General features: G+C 41.6%; 1 long non-coding RNA gene across 1 annotated transcript in view; it reads right to left on the reverse strand.

Annotated features, from left to right (window-relative positions):
• The window catches only part of LOC140633634 (uncharacterized), a 424,514-nt gene that overhangs the window by 125,836 nt on the left and 271,809 nt on the right, over window positions 1-26,869 (reverse strand). Inside the window, exons 10-13 of the long non-coding RNA XR_012031206.1 lie at window positions 8,966-9,059; window positions 7,171-8,203; window positions 6,365-6,411; window positions 48-135 (exon numbers count right to left, since the gene is read on the reverse strand). This is a non-coding gene — a long non-coding RNA (uncharacterized lncRNA). The remainder of the gene's footprint in view (window positions 1-47; window positions 136-6,364; window positions 6,412-7,170; window positions 8,204-8,965; window positions 9,060-26,869) is intronic.

Genomic DNA, 26,869 nt, shown 5'->3' on the forward strand with positions numbered 1-26,869 from the left:
ATCCCCCAAGAAGGCTTGTTAAGACATGCATCAGTAAATAGGCTCACCTCCAGAGTGTCTGAATCAGTAGGTGTGCGGTGGGTCCTGGGAATTTGCGTTTCTACTTAGTTCCTAGGTGAAACTGATGCTGCCCCTCTGTGGGAATACAGTGAGAATCCTGAGTTAGACAACAGCTTGGGGAAGAGCATGAAAAGGCATGGCATAGGCAAAGATGGGTGCAAGAGGCCCATGGCTGAATGTAGTGGACATCCTGTGTCAGGGACTTGGAAAAAGGATGATGTGGATGACATAGAGAACTCTGAGCCAAGGAAGGAAGAGGAGAAGGAAGGAAGGAAGGAAGGAAGGAAGGAAGGAAGGAAGGAAGGAAGGAAGGAAGGAAGGAAGGGAGGGAGGGAGGAAGGAAGGGAAGGAGGGAGGAGAGGGAAGAAGGGAAGAAGGAAGGAAAAACTTTTTAAAGCAAGAGAGAGACATTAAACGTTTTGATGAGAAGCAAAGTGGATGTCACAACCTGTGTTTCAGAAAGGTAACTAATGACAAGGTGAGAGGTTTGGGTCACTATGAAAGCAAAAAATTTGTCTGGGCAGGATCTGTGGCTATTCTGTATAATTTCATGATAGAGTAAATTGAGAGAGAAATTTAGTGAAATGATACAAAATAAATGGAAATAATTTTTTAACTCTAGGATTATAATCTAACAATATAATGCTATTGATTTATTTTTAAAATATATTTTAATTTAAGCAATATATATATACTTTTTATTAAGATTTTAGAAATAACAAAAAAGAAGAGGAAAAAATCAGTTATCCATATTCCTATCACCTCCACACAATGTCTAATAATTTTTTAAAATTTTATTTCTTTTTAAGTCTTTTTTTTTTTTAGCAATCTTTACACTCAAAGTGGGGCCTGAACTCATGACCCCAAGATGAAGAGTCACATGCTCTTTCTTTTTTTTTTTTTTTTTTTTTCACATGCTCTTTCAACTGAGCGAGCAAGGAACCTCAACCCATAGTAATTTTTTAGTGTATTGTTTCTATTGTCTCTTCATCATTTTTATGTACAAGAGTATTTTGCTGTATTGTGACCATTCTATAGATAAAAGTTTTCTCCTACCTTGTTTTATACAAATTATTTTCCGAAGTCATTGTAAGCTTTTGCCAAACACAAGAATTGCCAAACACATATGCCATAGCACATACTGCTGTTTGCCTATCTAATAATCAGTCTTATTCCAGATTTACCCAGCTGGCTAAATCCAGTACTTTTTGGTTCAAACCTCCCCTATTTTATGTAAGTAAATCTTCATTAATATAAAACAATCAAAGTAGTTTTCTCTTACCAATAATTAACTTAATGGGTTTCTTTCCGAAAGCGTCAAAGTTTTTTACTTTAACAAAGTTTTCTGTGACTATAGTAAGTTGAACAGTGGGCCTAGGGCTATGTGGTCCTAATCCCTGAACCTGTAAATGTCACCTTATTTTAAAAATGGGTCTTTCCAGGAGTGATTAAATTATGGATCTTGCTGGATTATCTGGGTGGCCCTAACCACCATGATCAGTATCCTTGTAAGAGAGAGGCTTCCACAGCACACATACTAAAAATGGAATACTGTAGAGAAGACAGCATGGTCCCATAAAAAAATGATAAGCAAATTTGTGAAAAGTTCCACATTTAAAAGAGAGAGAGAGAGGCAAAGGGAGATTTCACATAGGCACACAACGAAGAAGGCAATATGAAAATGGAGGAGAGACATTTGAAGACTGGACTGAGGTGGCCAATGCCAAGGAACATCAACAGCCCCCAGAAGGTAGAAGAGACAAGGAATGAGTTCTCTCCTAGAATTTCCAGAGGGAGCACAGCCATATCAATGCCCTAATTTTAGCCCAGTGACACTGATTTTGGACTTGTGGACTCCAGAACTGTGACAGAACAAACTTCCATTGTTTTATATCATCAAGTTTGATGTTTTAGAAGCTTCGGACAACTAACACAGAGACCCAAGTCCAAACACTTCTTGAAATGCTCTGTCCCAGTTCTGGTCAATAAGACATTGTCTATGGGGACGCCTGGGTGGCTCAGTGGTTAAGCATCCACCCTAGGCTCAGGGTGTGATCCTGGAGTCCTGGAATTGAGACCCACAACAGGCTACCTGCATGGAGCCTGCTTCTGCCTATGTCTCTGTCTCTCTCTCTCTCTCTCTCTGTCTCTCATGAATAAATAAATAATATCTAAAAAAAAAAAAAAGGAAAGAAAGAAGAAGAAGAAGACCTGGTCTGTGAAATGGAAGGCTCTTCTTGGAAAGGTTTTCTTGCTCTTAGAAAAAGAGATGTGGGGGACGGGTCTAATTTTTCTACTGCATGTTGTTGCATCTACCTATAACATTAGAACTGTGGCAGCCACCTTGTGACTATGAGTTAGGTCAACCTGAGAACAAGCCAATGTGCCAAAGGTGGGAGAGCAGAAAGATGGAAAAAAACCTTAAGCCTTTGATGATATCATCAAACTGCTTTAACTAACCAGCCTTGGGACTTTCCTATCATGAGATGTCTTGTTATGCAATATAATCTTCTTACGTGAGGTTAATGTGATTTTTAGGCTATCTTTAGTTGGGTTTTTCCTTACTTTTGGCTGAAAGCAACATACCAGATGTGTGCATCAAATAGATTAGACCATAATTAAGAAATTTGCATACTACGGGCCTGAAGCCTACTGCCTGGCTTTGTAAATAAAGTTTTATTGAAACACAGTTGCATAGACTACTGTTGTCTTTTGTACTACATGAATAAAATTGAGTCATTTGATGGAGACTGAGACCTACAAACTTAAAATTATGCTGCCAGGTTCTATCAAAAAAAGTTTGGAAACTTGCCATTCTTGAATATGTCCATTCCTTTATTGTTGCATATTGTTTTTTCTAGATTCTCTGAAAACTGTCTTTACATAAAAATTTTAAAACCTGTCATTTGACCATACACAACAAGTGTTATATATAAAGGGTTCAATAAGAAAGTAAATAACACACTCACGGAAACAATTTATAATCATCTCCCACTTCATTTGTGATCTTACCAGAGTCTGCCAAAGGTTAGGATCAACACATGAGACTGCATTTTCTGCATAGGTGATTACAACAACTAATACAAAACTGAAGCCTAATCTAGAAGAAAAACAAGGAAAAAAGCTTTTCTCTCCCTTTTTTAAGTTTAAATCAGCCAAACTAAACTTCCTCCAGGGCTGAATGAGGTTGATGGGATGCACATCACAGTGAATGTTATTACAGCTGGAAGAGAAGGGCCTAAGCAGTCTGCTGTAGGCCAGCCTGAAGCATCCCACTTTATGGTTCCATCCCATGCAGGGAGAAAGCTCTTATTCAGTGACTAAGGCAAGACTCAAAGCTTGTCATATAAATGCAGCCAATTGTATATTTAATTGATGTTTTGACTCCATGCCACACTCTCTCCCTCTCTCTTTAAGAAGAAAAAAAAAATCACTTCTTTTTAGAAAGTTCCCTACAAAGCACTGCACTCTGAAGGCACCTTCCTTTAAATGATCTGGGTGGCAGGCAGTCCTGCTGTTAAAATTGTGGCTGCAGGGATCCCTGGGTGGCGCAGCGGTTTGGCGCCTGCCTTTGGCCCAGGGCGCGATCCTGGAGACCCGGGATCGAATCCCATGTCAGGCTCCCGGTGCATGGAGCCTGCTTCTCCCTCTGCCTATGTCTCTGCCTCTCTCTCTCTCTCTCTCTGTGTGTGTGACTATCATAAATAAAAAAAAAAAAAAATTTAAAAAAAAATAAATAAAAACTTTAAAAAAAAAAAAAAAATTGTGGCTGCATACAAGCGGGTTGCAGGAGGGAGTCACTGACCAAATAACCTTTTGAACTTTGTGGGGAGGTCAAGCTGTAGCTGCCCCAGCCATTTCTACTTGCTTCCTTAGAAGCTGCTCAGGAGGCTCTCTTTGGGCACTGAAAGAGCAAAATGTTCACATCTCCTAAATTCTTCTGGGGGCTTGCAGGATGCCCCCTGGGGCAAAACGCAAATAAACTGGCAAGGTGCATAATCTGAATAATCTTTGAGGATGAGCCAAGCCTTGTCCTTTTGTCATGAGGAATCATCTAGAAGGCGTCTGGCATCCTGGAGGGAGTCCAGAGTAAACAGCCCCTGAAGGCAATGCTCTATAAATGCCCAGGATCTGGCTGTGCTCTAACATACACACACACACACAACACTCACTCACTCACTCACTCACTCACTCACTCACTCACACAATGCAACATGCAGCAAAAATGCCACCACCAAATCCTCAGGAAAACAACCAGAAAACCATTGGCTGCAGTGTGCCAGACACAGAGAATGGACAATCAGAGGCAGAAAGTTTCAAGTCCATGAATATTCAACAAGAATCACTGTAAGTGCTTTTGGAAAGCTCCTCATTGGCACTTTCAGCCTATTCCACAGTTACCTTCTTTCCAAAACATCTGATAGGGAAGCCTTCTACTTCCTTTCCCAAAGAATGCTGGATGTGTGCTACATATTCCATATCAACTGTGCAAAACAGTGACCCCCCCTTCCAACCCTGCTTCTTAACTGAGACAGATATTAAAATCAATGACTGAGAAAGCACTCCTTTTATTGAAAGACGTTAGCTCTTATAAGATTTAAAATAATAATGATAGTTAATAAATAACTAAAGAAAATAAAAATTTTTATTTAAGAAGTGAGGATAAGAGCACATAAAACTTGAGTATTTTTGCTTTTATAACTTCAAAAAGTTTGATACATGTCTGCTATTGCACATAAATTTCAATATAGAGCCCTATAAAGTGAGAGGGATGGGGTTATTTATTCAATTGCAATGGAAGCTCAGTGAGTAAAAGACTTAGAAAGTTTGGATTGTTTTCTTTTAACCAGGTTTATGATCATTATTAAAATCATCTATGCTTCTTCTTATTATTATTATTTTTTTTAAAGATTTTATGAGACACGGAGAGAGGCAGAGACAAAAGCAGAAAGAGAAGCAGGCTCCATGCAGGGAGCCCGATGTGGGACTTGATCCCAGTACACTGGGATCATGTCCTCAGTCAAAAGCAGACACTCAACCACTGAGCCACCCAGATGTCCCTAATCATCTATGCTTCTAAGTAAACATAAAAACTTAGAAAAATTTAGAAAATTGCTCTCATCATTAAATAACAAAACAGAACTTCCAACCAAGGAAAAGAGACTGTTTGGCAGGAAAGTACTATCAGGCAGATGTACATAACTAGCCGGGGCTTTGGAAAAGCCACCTGGCTCTCTCAGTCTCATTTCATCATCTGTAAAATAGGCATAACAATACCTGCCATGCAGGATTGTTATGAGAATTAGAGATAAAATATTCAAAGCCCTTGAAATATGGTGGAGCCATAATAAATTATAATTATTCACATTTGGAGTATTTTCTTTCAAGAGTAGCATTAATGCATCAGTCATTTGGATTTTATATGTAATTAAAAGTATTTTTTATATATAATGTCCTATAACATCTACAGACATATACTCTTTATACACAAACTCTTTATAGATGTACACTGCGTAATAGAAAGTGCATATATCTTCTTCCACCTAAACAATTCCCACTGTCAGACATATATACATAGTCTACCACTTCCACTCCTACAAATAACATGGTGATTAAAATTTTCATGCTAAAGTTTCATCTGCACTGAATTCTCAGGATCAATTTCCAGAAGTAGAATTACTAAGTCAAAGGCCAATGATCCTTGTGTTCTAATTGCTTTCTAAAAGGATTATAGCAATGCTCACAATAAAGAGCAGTGGAAAAGAGGGTCTGCTCACCTCACTCTTACTAGTTTCTGCCTCCATTACTATGGAAATCTGTGAAAATGTGATCACAGAGAACAACTTTCTGGTTCTGATTTATAGTTCCTTGAGTATTAGTGAGGTTGAATTTTTCCAAATATTTCTTAACTTCATTTGCAAATTATTTATTCTTTTCTTTCTCCATTTTTAATTTTTTTAAATTTATTTATGATAGTCACAGAGAGAGAGAGAGAGAGAGGCAGAGACATAGGCAGAGGGAGAAACAGGCTCCATGCACTGGGAGCCTGATGTGGGATTCGATCCCGGGTCTCCAGGATCGCGCCCTGGGCCAAAGGCAGGCGCTAAACTGCTGTGCCACCCAGGGATCCCCTCTTTCTCCATTTTTAAAGTCTTACTGTTTTCCCTACAGATTTGTAGGAGTTCCTTACTTATATGAAAAATGCTAACCCTGTCGAGTGCCACCTCAACCAAATGGGCAGGGACAAACAAGGCAGAAATGACTGTAAAAGAAAGACCATATTATAGGTCAATGACAAACCTACTAGGTTCTCAGTAGAACTGGTCACATGATTTCTTCAACTCTCTGAGACTGTACAGCATCCAGAAAGTAAGAAAATAGGAAGACAAGTCACTAACATGTTTTGAATACTAAATGTGACTCTTCAATCTTTTATGCACCAAATATTTACTGAGCAACTACTCCATGTCAGGCTTTGCACTAAATTCCAGGGGTACTATAATAAAGAAAAGAGACAGGGTCTCCACTTTCACAGAGCTTCCTTATTGAATGGTTCCTAAATGTCAAGTATATTTCTAGAGGCCTTCTCATCTCTGGCCTCAAGAACTCTATGCAGTAAATACAATTATTTTGTTTTTCAAATAAGCACACTAAATCTCAGATAGGTTGGTGTATTTGACCAGCAGTGGACAGCAAGCAGTTCAGTGTTAGTTTAAGGATGGCAACCCCAGCACACAGGATCTGAAGCCCAGGTGGTTTTCATGTTCCTAACAAGATAAAACCTCAAGTGCACAGTCCTTGCACTGTAGTGCAGTACTGTAAAAATGACGTGCAAGCTGAAATTATAAAATGATCTTAATAATTGCTGGGGAAAATTACAATTGGTCCATGACTTTCAAAAATTTTTCTCAAAATAGTTAAAGCTGTCGATTATAAATGTATAGGGAAATGAAGAAAACAATAAAACAAATATTTATTTAACACACTGTAATTTACCTGGTTTGAAATACTGAGAATTAAAGTGTTTTTATTTCCTAGTAAAAACTTATCTAGAGTTATTAGAGTAGTGCCTGCCTTCTTATCATATAACTTACCATACAGAGCAAGTACCTTTTCCATGCTTTGGTAAATTGTCAGTCTCCTTCCTAAATTTGGGTTAGCTTCACCATTTTATGCTTTTTATTTTCAATGCTGTGAAATATCTATGTGTCCCTTTAATGTGAATTTTTTTTTTCTGGCATCAGGTCCTCTGGAACATCTTCATTTTTTGGCAATTTTCCTCATTTATAGTGGTAAGTTCACAAAGTTCCTTTTGTTGCTTATCTCGAATCTTTAAAATGGCTCTGAAGTCAACCTTTGCAGGCTCAGTTATATTTCCTACACCCTATTTACATTCAATTTGAATTTTACTTCCTACATTATCACTTTCCATTTCTTTTTTCTCTTCCATTTTTGTTGGCCAGTTCATTCCACTGATTACCTGTAAACTATCACATGGGTTATCACTAAGACAAGGAGGCAACACAACTATGTAATTTGCTGTCTGTGGGTGGGTAAACTGAATAATAGATGATCAGTGACCAATCACCAATTGTGTTTGAAAGAAGTGACATAATTGATAAATAACTAATCATGATGACATATTTAAGAAGTGATTTGTATACTGACAAGTTAGCAGCAAAGCTCATACTCTATGCCAGTACTTACTCACAGTTCACATGCCATGATAACTGAAATTTTAACTGTGTTGTTGAAGGAAGCTGCTTTTGTTTCACTACACTAACTAAACTGTATGACTGAAATCCACACATATTGGAATCCTGCAAAATAAGTATTACCTGTATTATCTTTTTGGCCTCTTGGAACTGGGTCCTGCATAAATTTAACAGTGAAATGATAGCACATTTTTAAAAAGGCAACATTGATTTTATCTTGCCAGGTAGTCTCCCCAACACCTTGTGTAAAATAGCAGGATATGGCCAGAGAGAGCACTGTTGTTTAATCATTCAGTTGAAAATCCAGCCCACATATCTTCTCTCCCTGCTCCAATGGGCCTGCTTTTTAGGATTATTCCATCTAGTTCACAAAGCATAGTAAAGATATTTCCTGTCTTCATGAAAAACATTTCCATCCTCTCCTTGCCCTAGGGAGGAAATGGGAAGAGAATGCTTATCCATCACAACAGGATGTAGAGCTGTGTACCTGGGTCCACCCCCATATCTCAGATTTAATGTGCAATCATAACCCAGGCACAGATCTAAGCAGTATGCCATATGTGCAGACCCCAAGAGAAATCAGAACAAGCCTGAAGGAAGTTAGGCAGGGCAGCTAGCCCCAAAGACATTGAATATTTTTTACCACAACATTCCATTTCCTTTGTGGCCTGGTTTTTTTGGGACTCTATATATGACAGTGTGGGGCAAGGGGAGGACAGCAGTTGATGGGCAGAGGAGTCTTCCTTTGTCTCATTCTAGTACAGATGTAATTGTTAAAGTGAGAAGAGGGAAACCACAGATGGAGGTGCATGAAAATGGAAGGGTTAGGGCTGCCAGGATCAGAGTTCATCCTAAGACCACTGCAGTTGGACAAAAGTATGTAGTAATGGCAAAATGTCTTAGATGGTGTTTCCCAGAGGCCAATTCTGAATATAGGTAGTTAATTTGGGTGGTAATGCCAGGAAAGTCAGGAGAGTGGGAAAATGAACCAGGGAAAGCAAGGAAGCAATACAGAATATGCCAATGAGCGGGTAGCTAATGTGAGGAGTCACGACTCAGTTGTCCTGGGACCTCTATTGGGTGACAGCCTCAGAGCTGTCTCACCCAAGGAACAAGAAAGCCATTGAGGATTGTTCAACCTCCTGATTGAGGGCTACTTGCTATCTTGTAACAGATACAACAGATCTTACCCAACAGATACAGGTAAGGCATCAACAGTATTTGCTACGGTTGAAGTGTTGTTCCAAGCACTTTGCATGTCTTAACTCATTCATACATGTAAGCCTACAACAAGAAAAAAAGGTAGGTACTATTATCATCTTTTTACAAATTAGGCACAGAGAGGTTAAGTAACCTGCCCAAGCTCACAGGCTAGCAGGCACCAGAGGAAAAATTGTAAAGGCTCCATGTAACCTCTATATCATACTTCCAACTCCCACTGTGATACATGCTTGATCTTCTCTACTTCCTTTGTTTTTCCATAAACTCTCTCAGACATTTAAGACTTACTGTATGGCTGTGGAACAGGTTCATTTTTTAAATAGGTCAACTGAAGAATATTTAGAGGATCAAGGCACTTTACATGAGCAGGGTCCCCAATATAATAAGGCACCAGCCAACTCTGGACAGGACACCTGAGCTTCCATGTAAGAAAGGAACACTCTTATGTAGGCCACTGTGTTTGGGAATATTGTCATTACAATGGCCCAATCTATATACTCATTAATATATAGGATAATGTTGGAGCTTTAGTGACAGCTCCCAGACACCAAACACAAAAGATACGTGTAACTAGCCCCACCACAACACTAAGATGTTATACAGGAGGTGCTGAGTTAGCATCCATATACCTGCATTCCCGCCCCAGTCATGCATGTTTCTTCTCTTGTTTCAACTAAAAGAAGGGCCCAGCCCCTTCTAGAATTTCCTTTCCTTGTACAGGTTGCTGGTACAAGAGATGACATGACTGAGTCCTTTGGCTCCTTCACGAGTCACTGCTTGATTCTGAGTCTGTCTCACCGAACCAGTCCTGAGGTCTCAGGGCCCAGAGCTGTCAGCAAACCTCCCACTCTCTGTTTGTGTTGGCCTGTGTCACTGTGACACGCTGGTGGTGCCGGCTAAAGCTGTTTACTGGCTTAATTGAAAAACACCTTGAGGTGTTCTTAAAATTCTGCTTTACACAGCAATATGGACAGGAATGGCAATGAAGCAAAAAAAAAAATAATGAAGGTAAATAGAATGTGACAGAATTGTGTTGAAATGACATGGAATAGCATGAAGGAACTTTTGAAAAAGTGATAGGTTATTTAGATCCAATCTCTCTCACACTCACAGGTGTATATGTACATACACACATATATGTACATGTACACACATATATAATTTCAGAAGATCTTATCATTTGTATGGAACTCAGCCATCCATACCACACACCATGTCTCACTCAGGCTACGTGCCACTCTGTAGCATATTCCTCTAGGTTAAGAAAACAACCAAAAAACAGACTCAAAATATGAGTTTGATGTGCTTGAAAAACAATAGTATCTAAAATCAGATTCCTGTTGCAAAAGCCATCACATAAGCTTCCCTGCTGACTTTTGTAGGGTCAAGGACCATCAGAGAGTGAGATGTGGGCAGAACCAGACCATACAAAGTGAAGAGCTAAAAACCTGCTGATGGAGAATACCAACTGCCCAAGTTAGAAAACTGTCCAATCTCCGGGGAACAGGCTCAAAAAGATCACACACTAGCCAGCAGCAGAATCAGGGCCCAGATCTCCTCTCTTCAACATTCCACAATGCTTTCTGGTCTCCCTATTCTCACTCTTACTTTACGACGGTGCACTGCAATACCACATGAGGGTAAACTCCTGAGACATAATCCCTCTCTCTCTACCACTGTTTTAAAATTTCCTAGTCATGCTGCCCTGCCACCTGCCTTACCCAACTCTGACCCACAGGGCCTGGTCACATGTCCTGGTCCTTGCAGGTTGAGATTAGTAAGAAGAAGTTAAAAGGGATGTCAGGAGAGGAGTGGGGGTGTGCTCTTCTTTGCAAGTGGGGAGGCTGAAGCAACAGTGACTGGGGCACTGCTGCCCTTCCACAGCCCAAGAGCAACATCCAGGTGTCCACATCTCAACCTCCCTCTCACGTGCTGACATAGGGTCTCTTTGTCTTGGATTGAAGCTCTCAGCACTAAAACCCATCATCTATGTCATCTTTTCCCCACAAATTGAAAGAATCTAGGAAGTGTTTCTAAGAGTCACCTGAAGAGAGGCTTATGACCCAAACAGAGGAATGCTTTCTGGGTTTTGTTCTTTCTCTGGAGTGACTCCAGGAGAGGAACCTGCTGGAACCAAGGCACTGACATTCTCCAGTGCCTAGGTTGGCACAAGTTGTCTAATCAGAGTGACCCCCACAATGCCAGTATTGATGAGACAAGAGTTCTTTCTACTTGGAAAAGAAGGGCTTTACCCCCAATAAGCTAGAAAGGGACTGACAAATTTGGAAGATATAAAATGGGTACTATATCTGTGCAAGTCTGAATTTAATTCATTCATTATTAAAAGGGGAAGATTAAAGAAATAAAGTATATTGGGTGATTACTATGTGCCAAGCACAGTATAACTTATTTGATAATCACAACAATCTCATGTGCTAGGTGCTATTATTAATCCCATTTTGCAAACTGGAATGACTAGCCAGGTTTGGTACTGGCTTGAGGTCACTGAAGTACTTACGTGGCAGAGTCAAGAAGTGACTCAAGAAAGTCTGACTCTGGACTGTAATCTCTGAACCAGTATGTGATATTGCCTCTCAATGTCTAAAATATTCTTAAACATAGCATTTTTGAAATGTGTTCATTCATATGTATTTAGTGATGGCGTGTCTGTGCCAAGCATTTCACGCCAGTTGCTGAGGATACAAACAGTTGAAAATGACCAAGTTTCTGCCCCTTGGAGTCTACATTCTAAATATATAGAATCCGGATTTCATAAAACAAAGAATAATTGTAGAAATAAATAAAATTAATATAAGTTGTTATAAATGCTGCAGAAATAAAATGAAGACCCTAAGATATTAAATAATGTAGATGACTCTTGATACCTAAGTTCTCCTTGAGAAGCTTGGCCAAGGATTGCATGCAGGTAATTTATTCTGGGAAATGACCCCAGGGAAAAGAATTGGGGACTAGGGAAAGGAAAAGAAGGAAAGAAGGAAAGCTGAAACCAGGATAGAGTTTCAAGTTGGTCACTGCTGCAGTCCATGGAGTTGATCCTGCTGGGACACTATGAAACTGTAGAAAACTCCTCAGAGCTGTCCATGTGAGGGACAGAAAAGAGAAGCCTTGGCCCATCAGCTTCTATTGCTCAGAGGTTGTCAATTCCCTCCTATTCCCAGGCTGCATATGTGAAGATCCTACTGCAGCATCAGAAAAAACCTGGAGTCTCTGGAACCCTGGAGCAGAAACTGAAAGAAGCTGAGTATAGCTGAGGCTATCAGGTGACACCTGAACAAGGCTGTTGCCACCACAATAGCTAGAGTAAGAGGTGGGTTGAGGGGGTCTGAGGTATGCACAGAGATGATCTGCTAGGTGGGTGAGTCAGAGTAGGCCTCTTGGGGGAAGAGGCTTCAAGCCTGAAATCTTAGGAACAGAGGAGCTGGGAGGAGAGCAAATCTAGGCACAGGAAACAGCATGTAAAAAGGCCCTGAGAAAGAGCTTGTGTCTTTCAGCAACTAAAAAACCAAGGTAGTTAGGGTAAGAGGATGAAGCAGCCCAAGATGTGATAGTAAAAAGGTCACAGACTAGATCATGCAGAACCTTGGAGGGCATGATAAGGATTTTATTCCAAAATCACTTATATTTTATTCTAAGTGAATATGAACTCAATAAAAGGTCATAAAAATGTACCCTCCTAATCTCCAAGAACCACAGGTATGAAGCTGAGAAGGACAAACTGGTTGATAGTACGACCGACCAAAGATCCATACTAGGGCCAAAAGTGAGGGTATGGGTGACAGTTTGTCTTGGGCTATACTGCCAAACTCAACAGGCAAGATCCAGTCATCAACACATTGTCCATGAGAACAACTTAGAACCAAAGCTGAGATAGGACCAGGAGCAGGATGGACAAATACTGTTTGGGGAACTCTTAGGAGTCAGGGTGTCTTAATTTCCTTTGTCTGGTATAAGTATTGATCATCATTTTAGAAAAAAGTCTTAAATTCCCAAGACCTAGAGGAACAAGAATTCTGAAAGGAACTCTGAGGAACCTGGGGGGCTTGGTCAGTTAAGCATCCAACTCTCGATTTTGGCTTAGGTCATGATCTCAAGGTTGTGGGACTAAGCCCTGTGTGGGGCTTCTCGCTCAGCAGGTAGTCTGCTGGAGATTCTCTCTCCTCTCCTTCTGCCCCTCCCCCCAACTAAAATAAATAAATAAATAAATAAATCTTTTTAAAAAAAGAGAAAGAGAGAGAAATAAAAGAAAGAATTCTGTACTGGGAGCTCCTGACTCTCTCCCTTTGAGGTGCATTTTCATCCTCCCTTGACAAGTCTTTCTGATTTCTGTTGCAACTGCTATGCTCGGCCCAAAAGGAGGCATTAACTATTCTGATCCAAGCCTCAGAGACAAAACCTCTTTCCCTTGAGATATTTGTTGAACAGGAATTGCTTGTCTATGTTTATTTAAACATATTTGCCACATGATTAATGAGTAACATGAAATGCTTACACCTGGGAATCATTAAACATTTCATTTCCATTTACCTTGCCTGTCTGACCTTTCCTTAGCTTACAGGTACAGCACTACATATCCTATCCTGTCTCTGCAATACCTTTTATGGTTGTGTTACTCAGAGTAGGCTAATTGCTAAAAAGAGTAAAATTCCAGTGGCTTAACCAACACAGTTCCAGGCAAGATTGCAATAAGTTCCATGCAGTCATTTAGGGATCCAGGCTCATTTCTTCTTACAATTCCACTTTTCTCTAAGTCTTTGGAATCATCTCCATTTGGCCAGCAGAGAAGCAAGGACAGCTTGTGGAAAAGCTGCTTGGTCTTCAGTGAGGCACATTAACTCTAGTCTCATCTCCCAGCCCTGCTTTTGCCCTGATGCATAGGGATTAAGAAGCATCATGAATGGGAAATCTAAGAAGAAGGGACCTTGGATACGACTGGGCACCAGCAGCCTCCACCATAGTGATGAAGGAAAACAAAGCACCTTCTAACTTCTGTGACAAATATGGAAACTGTAAATGTGCTTTATCATATAATAAAGGGCAGGAACAAAGAAATATGGTTGGCTTCATAAAATGCATATAGCAACAATACAGAATACTCAAGTACATTTAAGTATCTTTTTTTTCCCTCCATGACACTATAGTTGTGAAAGTTCTGAGCCTACAAAGGTTTTTTTAACTAACTTTTATTTTTAATTGTGGTAAAATACACATAACACAAAATTTACCATCTTAGTCATTAATTGTACAGTTCAAAAACTACTAATCTCAAAAATTCAGGGTAATAAATTAACATTCAAGAAAACTAATAAGGTCTATGCTTGTGATTCCCCACATAGACTGTAAACATTTTTTAAGAGTTCTGTGACAATACTGTTATTTTAAGATCAATTTATAGTATATTGATCATTAGAGTATTACTTAATCTTTTGGGTCTTTTTAAGATTTTATTTTATTTATTTGACACACACACACACACACACAGAGCATGCACACAAGCAGGGGGAGAGGCAGGGAGAGGAAGAGGGAGAAGCAGCCCCCCTGCTCAGCTGGGAGCCCAATGCAGGGCTCTATCCCAGGACCCCAATATCATGACCTGAGCAGAAGGGAGACATGTAACGAATGGAGCCATCCAGGTGCTCCTTGTTTGTTTTTTAATTGTGATAAAATATATGACTCAAGAACCAGCCTCAGGTGAGGCCAGAGGACCTGCATAGACTGGAGAGGATGTAGAAAGCTCCATAACTGAATCGATCTCTGTTACGCCACCTGAATAAATTCTTCCCTGACTTTTCCATAGTTCTTGTTTCATAGCATGATAAACTATTTGAATTGAAAGGGACCTTAACTCATCCAGCTTCTGCAAAGACCACCATAGGTTTCTCTCATACTGCCTTGAATTCAGGTTTGTACATAATCCTTTACTGGGCTGCACAAGCCTGTGGGTACAATGGAACTACCACCCACTGCAATCATCTGAATTTACTCGCTCTTTGTCCACAGCTTACCTCCAAGTGTCACCTTACAGGGAGTAAGCAAGCAGTCCCTCAGGCAGGCTCCCCATTCTCCTGCTCTAGACCTTAGGTAGGCTCCTCTGGAGCCTCTCCAGTGACTTCACTGCTGCTACCTGGACCTGCGGACAATACTAAGATCCATGTCCTGGAGGGCCATCACCTAGGATATGCTCCCCAGGCTGTGACTCTTCCTAGCCAACAGGCTGTTCTTCCCTGGAATCAAAGCCTGACCATGATCTGGCCATAACTGCAGAGCGGGGCTCCTTTCCATATCTCCTAGAAGCTAGAGAGCCTTCTCCCCATAGGACTAATTTCCACCCCATGTGGGAAGCCTGGAGAATAGCCACTGGCTTGATCTCTTTATCCTTCCTTCACCCCCATCAACTCCCAAGTACTGAACACAAACCACACCCTTGTTTGCTCTCTTCCCCCAAAGCAAAGAAGCTCAGGCAGAGAGTTCCCTATGCTTCCAGCCCCATCAGTCCTTCATGCAGCCTCTGACATTTCTGAGTCTTAAGTTCATGTGCTTTTTGATCTTTTCTGGACATCATAAGTTCTCTGAGGACAGATGAGATTGTGTCTTCTGTGTGCACAGCACAGAAAGCACCACAGCTATTAACTGCCTGACAATGAATGAATAAAGGAACAAAGATGCACACTACAGTTTCCTTGGTGACCTAATCATTCCACAAGTAGTAGGAAGGTGTCATATTTGTTTCTAAAGCAATCATTTTTATACATATAGGGGTTTTATTTATAAGACTTTTTATGTTTCTGATCTCTCCAAATCTGACATATTCCACTTAACAACTAACTAGGTTAATATTTACCAGCACTAGGATGAAAAACATTATCGGATTTCACCAGAATGATTATGTTTTCTACTATAATAATAATAATAATAATAATAATAATAATAATATTCTTTTTTTAAAAGTTCAACCAAGATTGCTCCTTCTATGTACTGTGGCCCAAGCAACAATTGAGAGCCTAGTAATCAGACACCTTGAGCTCTTCACAATGTAGCAGTGAATGATTCTTTTCTTTCTCTGTTTGCTGGTCTTTTCTAGTCTTGCTTTCCATTTCACAGCTTTGTTAAACATTCAGGTCAAGGTCAGAGCAAGGAACTATTTCAGGGTGGGAGGAACTGAATTTGGCTATCAGGGCCTCTCCTCACTGAAAACACTTAGCACCCAGCCAAGGAGTCTTGTCTCTAGATTCCAGCAGAGAAAAAACAAAAACAAAAACAAAAAACAAAAACAAAAACAAAAACAAAAAAATCTCCCCCAAGAAGATGTCAATTTTGCTTTGTTTTGCCCCAAGCTAATCCTGTTTCAGGTTACAAAGCTGCAGTTCCTTGCAGAGGGGAAAGTACTAAACCTGAATTCTATTTCTAGCACTCACTCCAATGCTCTGTGACCTTATCCTGGCCACTCCATCAGCTTTGCGCCGCCCTCTGCCCCATCCCGGCTCCAAACTGCCACCCTCAGGCATTCTCTCCTTACTGTAATGTTGTGTGTGAGTGGGTAAGACTCAGGAAGATTCTCTAAAACTTCAAACCTAAGTGGTCTTTATTATAAGGAGCCACTATACCAACCAGCCTAGAGGGGTCTCTGGGAATGAGCCTCAAAAGTGTGGCTTTCAGCACTTGTGGCATTAAAAGTCTAAAACTGACTGGTAAGTAGTGTGGACATGGGAATACATAGTCTTCCATGGAGGTAGAACTCACCCCTTACCTGGGAGGGAGGAAAATACCCACAAAATCTCCTACAGGAATCCATGGCAAACCACTCTGTACCCAGCCCACATTTTTGAGGGATTTCCTCTGGTCTTATGGAAGCCATTTGTATCAATAGGCTATCAGGGCCTAACAAATAAGTCTGATCCTACTAGTGAGGATAGGAAAGAAAAATTCCCTTTTGAAGAGGTTGTTGAAACAAATAAGTTTGATCCTACCAGCATCAATAGGTTGTTGAAACAAATAAGTCTGATCCTACTAGTGAGGATAGGGGAAAAAATTCCCTTTTGGAGATGCCAGTCCCAGTGTATTTTATGAAAAGAAAAGCAATCATGAGAAATAGTAGAGGCCATTTTTCCAATACTTTGCACCAACCATGATTACATATGGTGTCACAGCCACGTTGTTGGAGGCAGTGCAGGCTTCCTTGAGAAAGCATACTTTCGAGAACAGCTGAATCAAATAGCTACTTTACCTCTTAGGCACTGTAGGACCTTGAGCACACATATCATGTCTTGGCCTCAGTTACTCCTATACAATGGAGTTTCTGCATGGACCTAACTGATCATATTTTGGGACAAATGAGAAAATGCCTAGACAATGTTTTTACTCTGTATCTGAACATGCCAATTACTTTATGAATGTTTCCTATTAACAATAATAAGGCTCATGAAGAAAAATGTCATACCCAGGGAACTCATGAATGATGAGCAGAAGAACTGACCCTATTAAGTCCTTTTGTCCCTAAAACATCCTAATAGATACTTCTAACTTAGCACCTATAATATGTCACTGTATACTTTGTTTACTTGTTTATATCCCCACTATTCTGAAAGAACCTCCTCTCTTTCATCATCTTATTACAATATCTAAGTACATGTCCTATAGAATCTTTGTTGAATGGAAAATCAAGTCATAAATTAATGACTGAAGGAGTAAACAAATGAAAGAATATTCTTTGGAAGGGAAAAATTTGTCTCATTAAGCCAAAACAATTGTTTCTTACACAAACTATTTCTAGAAAAATAGCATATTTTGTTTACTTATTGTGAACTGTTTTCCCTTTTCCTCCTCTGTCTATCAGGAACACCAAGTCCCAGATTCAGAGCAATTTCCCAAGAGTTGTTTAGGTGCTAAAAGTGTTAAACACAGCATCCAAATCCATGAAAAGTTTTTGATGAGATGAGTCCATTTTCAACTCTGTTGTGTGGCCTGCAGATGTGGAAGCTAGGTATTTCAAAGTGGATAAAAGAAAGAGAGGCAGTGACTCCACAAATGAGCATCTTACTATGGAAATATCTGGGTCTTTGAGGGGTGAACATCCTCAGCTTTCTAAAGGAAGGACTATTAGCAAGCAGAGAAAAACAAGTCCTGCCTGGATGCTTGCTCCTGTTCTGGCAGTGGGTTGTTGAAGCTCACTACAGATGTGATGCCAGGGGGTACAGTTTAGTTTGTAGAACACTGTCTAATCCATCAGAACAATTGCAGTGCATATATTGAAAAGTAAGAGAATCAACTTTAGCGGTTTATCAACTAACGGCAGACCATTATCTCAAATTGGAACTTAAGAACTTATTCAAACCTTTATTCAAGACTATTCAAACGAAAGTGAGCTACTACACTAACAGGACTAGCTATGTAATTTGCAAATCCAAATGCAAAATGAAAATGCAGAATTCTTCAAAACTTATTAATAAGCCTTGTCAGCAGAATAGTAGCCCAAGCATTGGTCCCCCTCTGAGTAAGGGATCTGTGCAATTGCATAGGTCAGAGGCTCTAAAACCAGCCTTGCCTGCTAATGACTACTTAATAAGTCAAGCACCAGCTATGTACAACTCCTCCCCAGTAGGCCAGCTGCTGCAGGAGAAAAGCAAAAAACTGACACCATTAACACCTCAGTGGCATCCCTCTCTAAAACTACCACACTGCCCCAGGGCCTCCATCAGATGCCAGTTTCCAGTAGTGTTTCCCCTTGCAAGACTTCAGTGTTCATACAGCAATTAAAAAATATCAAACACACACACACACACACACACGCAACACACACGCAACACACACACACACACACACACACACACACACACACACACTGGATCTAAAGCCCTATAGAATTACCTCCCCAATATTTGCAGTTGGTGTAGAATGATGCACTGAAGTGGGAGTGTCAAATAAAATCATCACACATCAAAGCCAAAGAGGCTAAATTCAAGGTTGCAAACCCAAATCCCAAGGAAACACTGTGAGGAGACACGCGCCTCCCCCCCCCCCCCAAGTCGGTCTCACACAGTCCGCTGCACAAGTAAACTGCTTTCTGAATATTCCCTTCAAAACTGGGGAGGGGGGAGTGTATGTGGGGGGATAAACCCTGAAATGGCTGTAATTGCAGAGAGTGAAAAGAGAAGCTGAGATAACAGGCAGCAGGGGCGGAACTGCATTCTCGCTGGTGGATAATTTGATAAGAAACCTGGATTCTGAGCGGCCGCACAATGGCCCATTTATCCAGCTCTCACGCACCGCCCGCAGCCCGGGCTGGGAATCACGGGGGTGGCAGCCGTCCCCGGAAAACGGCGGCGCTCCGGCACAGGAAAGCCAGCTGATAAACTGATCTGCAGACAACGCTTCTTCCTTCCTGGGAAGCAGCCACAAAGGCAGCCAGCTGACCTCGGCTGAAAGCGGTTCCTGGGCAGCGGAGGGCGGGAGGTGGGAGGAGGGAGAGCGGCGGGGGGGGGGGGGGGGGGGCAGGGAAGCGCCGACCGCCCCCGGCTGCCCAAAGTTTCCCTTGGCAGGAGCTTCGCTCGGCGTGACTCCGGCAGAGCCCGCGCCAGCCCAGCTCGGCCCGAGCCTCTCGGACCCGGACCGGGACCCGGACCCGGCGGGCGGGCGGCGGCCGCGTCCCCGCCCCCACCCCCACCCCCACCCCCCTGCCCGGCCCCTCCGCGTGGGCTGCGGCCCTCAGGCCCTTCCGGCGGGCTGGCTCGGGCTGGCTCGGCCCCGGCTGGGAACGAGTTTGGTGCGGGGAACGGGAACCAATTGGCAAGGCCCTCCCCGACAGTTCCCTGGGGTGGCCCCTCCCTACAGCCCTTGGTCAAAAGCGAAAAGAAACACAGACATTTGTGTCACCCTATTAAGCACACAGGGCTTTGAGTGGTGCACCAGGCGCAAAGAGTTCTCATCCTCTCCTTGGCAGGGTGGCTGGGTAAATACAATAAAAAAGCAGGCAGAAAGTTCCTAAAATTTCCCCCTGAACTTCCCTGGAGACAGAGAACCTTAATAGTTAATTTTTTCCCTTTTCTTCTTTCTTTCTTTTTCTTTTTTCAAGTGAAAACATCTTATTTTCATGCAATTTTTTAAAAGACAATTAGAAACATGGGCAGGAGGTCAGATGGAGGATTTTGAGATGCTCCAGGCACTCCCCAGGAAGCTCTGTTTTGGGGAGAGTTGACCCAGCAGCTGGTCCCTGCTGCTCTAAGATGTGTCCTTTCACTTTTTCACTCCCCAAACAATTTGGTTTGGAGTCTTGAGAGCCTTGGAAAGAGCTGCCTACAGAGGAAAAGGTCTGGAAAGGGCAGTCCCCCAGAGAGAAGAAACCCAGGGGAAGAGGAACTAGCTCTGTGAACTTGGGACCTCTGCCTGCTGGCTTGGGATGGGGGGTCTTCAGGCCTCCAGACCTTCAGGCTGCAAGTGGGGTGGTCAGCTGGGAGCCAGGATGCCCTTGATCTACTTTCCAAATTGTACATAACTCCCACAGGGGAATTAAGGCATGGAAGGCGTCAGATCTTTAGCTGTTTGTATGCCCTGCAGCAGGAGGCACTATTTATTATCAGTTCACTGAAGCCCTACTCCAGAGGACTCCAAGGAGTCCACATCTCTTCCCTCCAGGAAGGATCCTGGACCCCACATTCCATCTCCTAAACTTCTCTTACTCAGTAGACTACCATCTGGGCTTGAGCTCTGGAAGGAATTTCCTCCAATTTAGTGCCTGCAAGGAAGTGCTTTGGAGAGCAGGATAAGGTATTCCACACCTAAGAGCACAAGGTCTCTAAGCTGACTCTTCCTTGAACATTGCTCCTTTCCAAGGGACAGAGTTATCTCTTCACCTAGAGAAACAAATAAGTTACAGTAAAGACCCCTGACGTTCTATGATGTTTAGGAGACCTAAATTCATTAGCCCTACTAAGTAAGGCTTTCATTACCTACCACGAACTGCCTTCCAGTGAGCCTGAAGGTCCTGGGACCCTTCCAGATCCCCCACACAATTTCCCACATCTTGGGGCGTGGTAGAGCTTGTAGCAGAGAAAGATGTGAGAGCAGCAAGCAGTGGTCACTTTTGGCCTGAAATGAACTTCTTGAGGTTTTTATATCCATCTATCCACAATGGGGTATCATACTTAAGGAAAATATGGAAAAGGAAGTATGGTATCATACTTCAGGAAAATGAGAAGTACCTCTTTCCAGAATAAACTGAGAACCTTGTTCGAGATCTAGTTACTCATATTATAGTTTTGGACAATAGAGAAAAGAATATGAACTATGGTGACTATTTTCAGATGAAGGAGACTCTGCATTTGCAGGTCATAAGTTTTATGATTTATTCTTGGTATCAATATCTTTGCAAAGACATCTGGGTAAAAAAAATCATTCCCTGAACACTTGTTTAGTAAGCTCTCACGGGAACCTGTTGAGAAAGTCTGTTCTTTGCCTCCCAGGCTCTACCTTTGACTGCGGGGGTGTGTCCTCACACCCCCAATGGGACAATCTCTAAGAAGAACGAGCTCTAAGCATTCCAATTCCATCCATAGCCAGTGCCTCCATCCAGTACCCTTGTCTTTGCCTTTATTGGATTGCAGACCTGACCCCTGACTCCCAATATGTCTCCTGCTCCCACTCTGCCCTTAACCCTCAGTTCTAATGGCAGACATGCAACTTACCTGGCTTTGTCCCTCCACAGTCTCCCTCAAGTCCTGCTCTTCTTAGTAACTCCCATGCTATACCATTGGCCTCTATGGTAGGTGCACCTAGAAGGCCTGATATGCTTCTGCCCCGCATCAGGGGGTTCTGACACATGCTGCCCTTCAAGCTGCTTATAATACAACATCAGACAGCAAATACCTAAGAGACTTCAAGGTTGAGGTCAATTACTACTATGAATAAATTATACAAGAATACCACAGTTCTCTTACAAGAAAGTGATTAAAACCATCTGCAGAGGATCCCTGGTGGCTCAGTGTTTTAGTGCCTGCCTTTGGCCCAGGGTGTGATCCTGGAGACCTGGGATCAAGTCCTGCATCGGGCTCCCTGCATGAAGCCTGCTTCTCTCACTGTCTGTGTCTCTGTCTCTGTCTCTCTCTCATGAATAAATAAAAAATCTTTAAAGAATGCATATGATATCTCTATAGAATGGCCTCTTGTTTAGAGTTGGTCATCTTCAGTCTTCTATACAGTCATCTACTCTTTCCCCTCCCATTTCCCCAAATTTAGTACAGCGAGCTTTTGCAAAGGGCAGTTAGTGCCTTCTTACAACTAAGGTTTAAAAAGGCAGCAGAAGGACACTTGGGTGGCTCAGTGGTTGAGCCTCTGCCTTCAGCTCAGGGTGTGATCCTAGAGTCCTATGATCAAGTCCTCATTGGGCTCCTACCTATGTCTCTGTCTCTGTCTCTCTCTCTCTCTCTCTGTGTATCTCTCATGAGTAAATAAATAGTATCTTAAATTTTTTTAAAAAAAGGCAAGCAGAGAGGTCCAGTTCTCAACCTATTGTCCCTCCAACCCACTGGTCAGTCTCTTCACTCAACTGGCCAATCTGCATCAGAAAGAGTAGAATTCCAGCCACCAGGAGTATTTTTCAACATCAAAGTCCTCCTACTGAATACAAAGTAGTGTAGCAGCATGGAAAACATTCTGATAACTTCTCAGGTATTCAAATGCAATGTTCACATCAGTGCTATTCACAGTAGCCAAAAAGTACAAACAACCATAATGTCCATCAATGGATGAATGGATAAACAAAATGTAGAGTATTATTCAGCCTTAAAAAAGGGAATGAAGTACATGCTAACAACATGGAAAAAATTCCAAAATATGCTAAGTGAAAGAAGACAGAAACAAAAAGATTATATTACATGATCCCATTTATATGAAAGGTCCACTTCAGTCCAAAGAGACAGAAAGTAGATTAATGGCTGTCAGGGGCTGAGGGAAAGGGAAGAATGGGGAGTGATTGCTTAATGAATATGGAGTCACTCAGGAGGTGATGAAAATGTTTTGGAACTAGATAGAAGTGATAGTTGCACAACATCTGAATGTAGTAAATGGTACTGCATCGATCACTTTAAAATGGTTAATTTTGTGTTATGTGAATTTTATCTCCATTAAAAAAAATCCTCCACTTTTGAAGGATCAGTTTATTCACATCCTTCCCATCCTAACGGGCACTCTTTGGGTAATGGAAGACCGAACGGGGAGAAGTTAGGAGGAGGAAAATGACAGATGTCCACTTTTATCATTTGATCATTGTCATGATGATGACAATGATTGTAATGGTAATTTATGATGAAAATGAAGAAAGGAGGCTTAAAAGGGGTCCCACAAGTGTGAGCAATATAGTATCCACAGCTTGCCTGGAGCAGGGCCATACTCCTAAGCATTCCTAAACCTTGAGCCACTGTGCTTCCATTGTTTCTGCAGCCTTGCCCAGAGTCAGGACTGGTAACCAGGATCTGCATCTGTGTCTGTCCAGTAACAGAGCCAAAACTACTTTGACTATACTACTTGCAACTCCTAAAGTGGTGGGAGATAATTGTAACAATAGCTCTGGGATTATTAGAAGACCTTTTCCCTAGACCACCGTAGCCCTGTGAGCTAGGCACTATTAGTATCTCCATTTCATAGATGAAGAAACTGAGGAGCAGAGAGATTACAATCATGCCCCAGATCCCATAGCTATCAGGCAGTGGTGTCTGGACTGATGCTCAAAGAAAAGGCTGTTGACTACGTGGCCTCTATAAGAGCTTGCTGTATGGGCACCTGAATGATTACTCCTGGCTCTTCTTCTCCCTAGTGGAATTCCAACATAGTTTTCCTTTGTTCTTTTCAGGAGGATCATGTCCTCTAACATCTGGCTATGCTGCCTTTGGCACCAAATCTATATACATACCCTGGAGCAGAGACTTACTGAGTTTCCTTAACAATATTTTCATGCTGTTTCCTACCTTTGGGATATAAATATAAATGTTTCCTACATTTGTCTTTCGTTTGCCTTTGCTATTGTTTGTGTGATGAGCTCTCAGTGAAACGGCATTGAGACAGTAAACAAATAGCTTTGGCTCCGAAATTAAAGGCTTTTCTTTGCTGCTGCAGGAATCTCTCTATTAAAAAGATTCATTCTTTTTCTTGGGGACTGGATGCAGGAGGCTGATTAATGATTTTGTTTTATTAGTGAGTTCATAAAGGCCTGGGAAACTCATTTTAGTGTGCCATTTTGCTTTTCTCTTCCTCCCCTTCACTATCCCCCCAAAAGCAGTAATACTGTGCCATGGAGCCATGAATCTCCCAATGAATTCAGGGTATTGAGAATCTATTTGGGGAAAGAGACTATGAGCCTGAGTAGGAGCCAGATGTGGCCTCAGTAATATCTGCTCTGATACAGTCCCCTTCACAGTTGATAGATAAGGAACTTGAGCCACAAATAACAAAAGAGATGGTCACATTACTAACTCCTGGAGCAGGGCCACAGAACTTAAACACTGGCCAACCTTCTAGTTCCACATCCAAAGTTCTTCCCTGCTTTGCCACCTTTCTCTTGAAGCTGCCCCTGAAAGCAGCAGAGCACTGTTAAAGGAGTCCATGGATGCCAGGTTTGCAACCTGGCAGAGGTTAGGTTAGCAGCAGATATCAGAGGTGTTAGAAGTCTCAGGAGGGCCAGGAGCAAGGTTCAAGGCAGAGATAATAAAGCAAAGTGTCTGGTCTTCAATCCAGTGGGTCACCACTTTCAGGGCCAAGTGGTCCCAAGTTCTTGATGGTTTCTTAAAAGAATAATTGCTCTGGATATCATATGAGATAGCTGAAGGTACAAAGTATGATGCTCTCTCACTGAGTACCCAGAGTATTCCTTGGACTGGACAGGGAGCTTTCTGTGTATCATCTTATTTAATTCCCCAAAGAATACTAAGATGTATGTTTTATTAATCTTCTTCTTCTCTCACAGATGAGTAAACTAAGGCTCAGAGAGGTTACACAGCCCCCAAATATCATATACCCACAGAGTTTGACCCTAAGGCTAGGAGACTTTCCACTAAGCCACAGAGCCACCCCAAAATGAGCCTGGGGGTTCTTATCTCAGAATCCTGAACTTCTGTAGTGGGCTCTGTCTTCCAAAAGGAACTTTTAAATTGTTACTGGCATAGTATCCACTTTATTAGATTTACTCCCAATAGGACCAATCAGAAATCCCTATGGGAGGGCATGGCTCTTCCTCTGACCTCATTTAAGACACTCTGGAGCCATGTCTATGTTCTTAAGGCACTTAGCAGACCATTTGGAGGGCAAAGTGGTGGGCTTGTCCTCTCTTTCACTGAATGGATCATCCAAAAGAGACACTCTGGTAGAGAGGCTAGGAGCAGGAACTCTGGCATCACACTACCTGAGATGAATATTAGCTATCATTTACCAGATATGGATTCTTGGACAGGACACTTAACCTTTCTATGCCTCATTTCCCTTATCTGTAAAGTGGGGTAGTAATATCACCTGCAATATCATAGGATCATTGAGAGAACTAAATTACTTAATATATACAAAGGGCACAGAGGATTTCCTGGTGCACCATATGTGAGTATTAACTACTAATATGCTTTGGGGAGTCATTTCCTCTAAGTCTTGGGTAGGCCTGAATAACAATCAGAATCCTGGAATCAGCTACCACTTTTGAGAACCTAATATCTTCACTAGGCATGCTTTTTATATACTCTAACTCTTACAGAAACCTTATTAGATAAGCATTATTATATCCATTCTACAAATGAGGAAACCATGACTGTGGATTATTATATCCATTCTTATATCCATTCTACAAATGAGGAAACCATATCAACTGATTTGTACCAGAAAAGTGGCCTAGCTGGTGTCTAAATATATGTCAGTTAGACTACTGGGTCTTTCCACCAGCTCAGCGGTTTCCCTAAGATTGGGTTGGTGGTCTCAAGCAAAAGCCATCTTTAAACATAGTGTCTTTTATTATTTTTCATTTTATTTTTAATTTTTGGTGATAAGGAGAGTTAGATTAGTGAAAATTCAACAGAGTATGAGCAAATGTACCCTAACAAGCCTCTTTGAAAACAAAATTAAGGAAAGAAAACATTATCATTTACCAGCTGCTGAGGCCAAAGAGTAGCCATGCTGGACTGTACACCCTCTTGTTGTGAGTTTATCCTTGACTGACCTAACCTCAACCCACATCTATGGTAATTAAGCGGAATGAGATCCTTGACCAAGTAAATATATTTTCATGGATTCAGGACCCACCCCCTCAGAGAAGAGGTTCAAAATGATCTTTACCCAAACCTCTTTGTTCTAAATGTTCTGGTATAGGGAGCTGGCAATAACAACAACAACAAATGGTTACTAGAGCTTGTGAAGTGCTGGGCACAGTGTTAAGTACTTTAAATATATTATCCCATCGAATCCTCACAACTGTCTTTGATAGCCCTCTTTCATGGAGGAGGAAATCAAGAGTTGAATATGCAAAATCCCCCCCCCCCCCCAAATAAAAGAAAGAAAAGAAAAACCTGTAGTTCAAGATCACATAGTAAGACATGGAATCAGGATTCAATTTCTGCCTGACTCCTGTTCTAAAATCCTAATAGGCCATATGACCACTGTGCTCTTTGGAAGGGCTTGACTACTGCAGGGCCTATTTATCAGAGGCTAGGTGTGAGACAGGTCTCTCATCTAGATTAAAAGGGACAAGCAAGACTCTAGTTCTTCCAAAAGGAGATGAAGCTATTTATTACCTCTATTCTACCCTGAACTTTTTTTTTTTTTTTTAAGATTTATTTACTTATTTGAGAGAGGAAGAGCAGAAACAGGAGAGGAATGAGATTCTCATTCCCTCT

Source organism: Canis lupus, chromosome 5, assembly GCF_048164855.1.
Source record: "Canis lupus baileyi chromosome 5, mCanLup2.hap1, whole genome shotgun sequence".
Taxonomy (NCBI): Eukaryota; Metazoa; Chordata; class Mammalia; order Carnivora; family Canidae; genus Canis; species Canis lupus.